The sequence below is a fragment of the Salvia splendens genome, chromosome 1 (genome assembly GCF_004379255.2).
Source record: "Salvia splendens isolate huo1 chromosome 1, SspV2, whole genome shotgun sequence".
NCBI classification, from domain to species: Eukaryota; Viridiplantae; Streptophyta; class Magnoliopsida; order Lamiales; family Lamiaceae; genus Salvia; species Salvia splendens.
The window spans coordinates 24,750,236-24,756,146 of record NC_056032.1 but is presented as its reverse complement, the minus strand read 5'-3'; positions in this window follow the sequence as shown (position 1 = coordinate 24,756,146).

Sequence of the window (5,911 nt, the reverse complement as noted above, 5' to 3'; positions counted from 1 at the left end):
TTTATCATAGCCCTATAGCCTAATGGAGCGAACTCACAAACTAGGCATCAAGCACAATCTCAACATAGCCCTATAGCCTAACGGAGCAAGCTCAAACGAACTAGGCATCAGACAAAAATCTCAACATCAAAACAATCACGGCATGACATAACACTTTAAACCACCCTTATAACACCACATCATACTTTCGGAAAAATAAAGAGGTTTGAAAAGAAAGCCCACCTCGATCGCTTAGCAAATTCACAACCCAACTTATAGCAACTCTCGATCCTCGAGTTCACGAGTACACAACACCCTTGTCAACGACAACACAAGTCAGCCTTCCACAACAACATTTTACTATGCATGTCCTATCATTTTCTCTCTCATCGTTTTTCTCAAATTCTCCAACCCAACATACGTCACAAAAGTGTAAAGACACACGTAACACATTCCAACTTATCACAAGTGATTTCAACATTTAAACACGTTCCTTGGACATACATGCATCATATAATACTTTTAAACTTGAAACTAGGTGTCATTTTAACAAAGCAGAAAACTGGCAGAACTGCGCGACCGTTTTGTAAAAATCACTATAAATTCACCCGACCTCATATGAAGCTAAATTTTGGTCACAATACAGAGGACACATTCAAGTTTATCCATGAAAATTTTCACACCGAAATCACGTCATTTAGTCAGTCATATTACATATTAAACTCTCTGGTCGGAACATACAATCTCTGACAGCACTGCGCAGTTTATTTGAAAATTTTACCATAAATTCATCCAATGCCCAAAAAGACTGAAAATTTAACTTGACTCAGAAGACACTTCAAATTTTCATCTAGTTCAAGAATCACATCAATCGAAGGTCATTTGGTCAGTCAAACAGAAAACGAAACATTCATGACGAGAACACGAGTTTCTGGCAGATTTGCGCAGTCAACTTCAGAAATTTATTAAAAGTTCATTTTTCGATAAAAAGGGCTGAAATTTACACGAAACACAGGTAACACCTTGAAGTTTACTCAGTAAAATTTTCATATCAAAATTCGGCCGTTTGGTAGGTCAATTACTCATCAGAAGCTACTGGTCGAACATCACAGATAACAGATACACAATTTCTAAATTAGGGTTTCTTTCTCAATCATCCAAACACCAATTCTCATGCTTATAACACACAATCATGCTTGATAAGACTCTCTTAAACATGTTTGCACATAAACTTACATCATTCACCAAAGATTCAAATCAAACTTCACACAAATCAATTGAAAACGCATATTTATCGAAGTTTTCAAGCAAACTCACTTTTCCCCCCGATTAAACCTGCGATCTACGATTCCTACACCCACTACATGCATGTAGGATTCAAGAACATGGTTCAAATGAAAAGAATGAGGAAAAGTGAAGCCAATATACCTTCTTTGACAAAACGAATCGGTAGAACCAAGAAACGAGGTGATTCGTCGGAGATTCTTGAAAATAAACTTCAGTGGATGCAAGAAACAATGGTGGAAGAAGTTTTTTGGAGAGAATGTGGAGAGGGGGGAGGGAGGCATGAAAATTGAGGGAGAATGGGGGCTAGGGTTTAGTTTAGGTGTTTTATAGGATTAGGGTTAGGTTTAAAATCAATTAATTAATTAATTGTGGGGAAAAATACAATTAAATAAATCCCACAATTAAAAGAATAAAATAAGCATGTGGGAAGGGGAGGAAATTTTCAAAAATTCCATGTAGGAATAGCAAGGAATTTATTTGGTATTTACTTGGAGAGAATATATTCACAACTTAGGAAATAAAAGCGAATATTTCATAAACAAGGGAACAAAATAAATTAAATCTTCAAGTATGAAAATAATGGTGGGGGCTGAAAATTTCCATAAGGAATTGCACAAGGAAATTATTTAAATCCTCAATTAAAAGAATAGGATTTAAATTAGGCAATTTATTTATAGGAAAATGGCTCCCATAAAATAGGCAACAATTAATTAAATTCCCACAAGGAAAATATTGCATAGGGGGCGTGTGATATGGAAGAAAAGTAGGAGAAAAATATTCACATCCCCAATTAATTAGACATAGGAATTTATTTGAATAAAAAGGGATTCCACAAATTAGGAAACAAATAAAATATCCTCCAAAATTTAGTGGAGGGGTCCGAAAATTGCTAACCAAGGAATGTCCCAACTCTCTATTTATTTTAGGTGAAGAAATAAATTATAACATGATTTAATTGGATTAAATTCAAAGGAAGAGAGTCAATAAAGCACCAATTAAATCAAATGAAAATAATTATTTCTCCTATAGGAGATTTTCGAAAACTCCCAAGGAAAATTAAAATGGAGTTCGAATTCCATGTAGTACCATTTAGGGGTCATTTGGTTTGGATTTAATTTGGATAAGTATCCCAAGACAATTAATTAAATCCAAGAAATGAAATACTATTTCAATAATTAGGAAGAGCCGAAAATTTCAATGAATTGGCTCGAAGAATATAAATGCATGATCATATTAATTATTTCCCCACATTGGAAAATATAAAACATCAAGCTCATCATCCCACATTAACCACGAAAATTTATTTCACGCAAAACACTTAATCACATAGAAACGAAAGTTTCATAATTCCAAGAATCCAAAATTCGAATAACATATAAGAAGATTTGGGATGTTACATCCTTCCCCTCTAAACAGAAATTTCGTCCCGAAATTTAATCGTCTCACACAAACAATTCGGGAAACTTTTCTTTCATCTTATCTTCTAACTCCCACGTAGCTTCCTCGGGACCATGGTGCTTCCACAACACCTTCACGGACGCTATCGTCTTGTTTCGTAGCTCTTGTACCTTCCGATCTAGGATTGCTTCGGGCCTTTCCTCGTAGCTCATGTCGGGGGTTAGGATCACTTCCTCTTGGTGAATCACATGTTTGGGGTCGAACACGTACTTGCGCAACTGCGATACGTGGAACACATTGTGCACGTTCCCAAAGCTGGGTGGTAACGCCAATCGATACGCTACAGGACCTACTTCGTCGATAATCTCGTACGGTCCCACAAAACGCGGTTTCAGCTTGCCTTTCACTCCAAATCTCACAACTCCTCTCGTCGGGGACACTTTCAAGAACACTTTGTCACCAACGTTGAATTTGATTTCCGTTCGACGCACGTCAGCATACGACTTCTGTCTGTCTTGAGCTTCCTTGATCCTTGCGCGGATTTGATGTACAATTTCAGTCATCTCCTTTATAGCGTCGGGTCCTAACATCTTCCTCTCGCCGACTTCATCCCAATAAAGTGGAGATTGACACTTCCTACCATATAAAGCTTCGTACGGAGCCATATCGATCGTTGCTTGATAACTGTTGTCGTAGGCGAATTCAACCAATGGTACGACAGTTTCCCAACTTTTCCCTCGATCTAGGACAACGGCTCGCAACATATCCTCAAGCGTCTGAATCGTCCTCTCTGACTGCCCGTCCGATTGCGGGTGATAAGCAGTGCTGAAGTTTAGTTTTGTGCCCAATTCTCGTTGCAAACTCATCCAAAACTTCGATGTGAACTTCGTATCGCGGTCGGACACGATGGTCTTTGGCACTCCATGCAATCGCACAATCTCATTCACGTAGAGTTTAGCTAACTTGTCCGCGCCATAAGTAATTTTCATCGGTAAGAAGTGCGCGCTTTTAGTAAGTCAATCAATGATCACCCAAATCGCGGTGTTGCCCTTCTGTGACCTTGGCAAACCCGTCACGAAATCCATATCTAGATGCTCCCACTTCCATTCTGGAATTTCAAGCGGTTGTAACTTCCCATATGGCCGTTGGTGTAAGGCCTTCACTTGTTGGCATGCTAGACATCGTTCCACATATGACGCTACGTCCCCTTTCATTCCATTCCACCAAAACTGTTGCTTCAAATCTCGATACATCTTCGTGCTTCCACTTACGCAAGATTAAACTATACTAATTTAAATCGCGAGTATGATCGCTCGTCGTTGCATGAAAATATCTCTTAGCATCGGTTCTTCTTGTCTCGCACCTTGACTTAAGCGTTTGCCTAAACTCTCATATTCTCGTACGTTTCATTGCTCGGAAAAGCAATAGTTATGTTTTTCACTTAGAACTACGATTCGCGCGGTCAACTAGGCTTATGTTTTAGGTACTCTAAGTTCACAACACAATTCATCATCTCATAGATCACCATCTACTTCAATTTACGTCGTAACACTTTCACACACATAGCACATACTTAAGTCATCAGGCCAATCTTGCTCATGTCTCACATAATCATACTATAACAATATCACATTCGTAAATACAACATGTGTCTTAACTTATCATGCCAGTCATACTCGTATTCCACGTAATCATGCTATTACAACATCATGTCTACACACATAATACATGCTCAAGCTATCATGGCAATCATGCTCACATAGTCATCCCATTATAACTCATCCTCATGCATATCGTTCATTCACATGCATAAACTTGTCAAACGTCATATCATATCATCATCCATTTCGTGCATCCATCTCACATGCCTTCAACAAATAAAACATACCTCACTTTCATTGGTTGAGCGTGATGCTGTGGATGTTGAGCCTTCATGACACTTCTAGTCAATAAGGGTTCACTAACTTAGACTCAAAGTAAAAGAAGACTCTCGGACCAGAGCGAAAGAACAAAGCTCTGATACCACTCTGTCACGACCGCCCATACCAGGGGTATCACAAACGCAGCGATCGTGACCAACATGCATGGACAACAGTTTAAAAGAACAACTTAAGACTTAAAGAAGAAAAACAACTTAGTTTAAAGAAGTTTAAGGTCATTTTTTTTAAAAGACGTAAATAAACATACTTTTATAAAGGGCACCGGAAAAATTTGACTTAAGAAATACAACTATATATATAAAAAAACTAAGGGAGTTTTTTTTGCCGAAAGATATAAATATACATGTATAAAAGAAATATTATCAAGCCATTATAACAATAACACTTGGGAGTTTTTTTTGTTAAAAAGGCCCAAGCTTACTAAAATCATTTGCTTAAAAGTTTGATAGCAGTTCCGTTCCTTCTGTAATCCGCCATATCTGAACATTCCTTCTTGTGCCAGGAAAGTGGCCACTTTCCACGGACATCGGACCGGCCAACCCTCTCGATGACACGCAGTCCACGTGTACACTAGTCCGAATAGGGACTCTCCCCTTGCTGGGACCCGAATTCGATTTCTTACTTTATTTGGCATAGCACATTCGGTATAACCAGATAGGCAACATTACATAAAAACAAAACATTTATGGCAAGAAAATATCATTTGCATAGATAAAATATTTCAAAAACATTTCATATTTTCATTTGTATATAGGATAGAAAGTTCACCTTAAACCTTGCAACTTTTTTAAGAAAATGCCTCCTTCTTAGGATATTACTTCCTTGCGATTGCCTTAGTTAAAAAAAATTAATAATTACCATTTAGCTTCAAGATAAGTAAAAGTAGATGTCATGCACCTTGGATCATATCTCGTCTCATTCCTTTAAACCATCAACTTCATTAATTCAACTAAGAGATTTAATCCATTTACAAGAAATTAATTAAATCAAGAGGTTAAATAATTTAACCATGAATTTACCTTACTCCATTTATGCAAGGACACAAACAAATTTAAGGCAATAAATCCCAGAGCTTCAACTTAGACATAACTTACTAGTTAAATAATTCTAACTTCAAGAATTAATTATAATTATCATAAAAGTTAGACTAATCCAATATTCAAATTTAAAGAAGACTTTGGCTCAAATATTTTAATTTTAAAGAGTCCATTCAATATAATAAAAGATAAATAAAAGAGGCCCCAAAAAGTAATTAATTTTAAGATCCATTCTTTAGCCATTAAAGAAATAAATGATCAAACCCTACT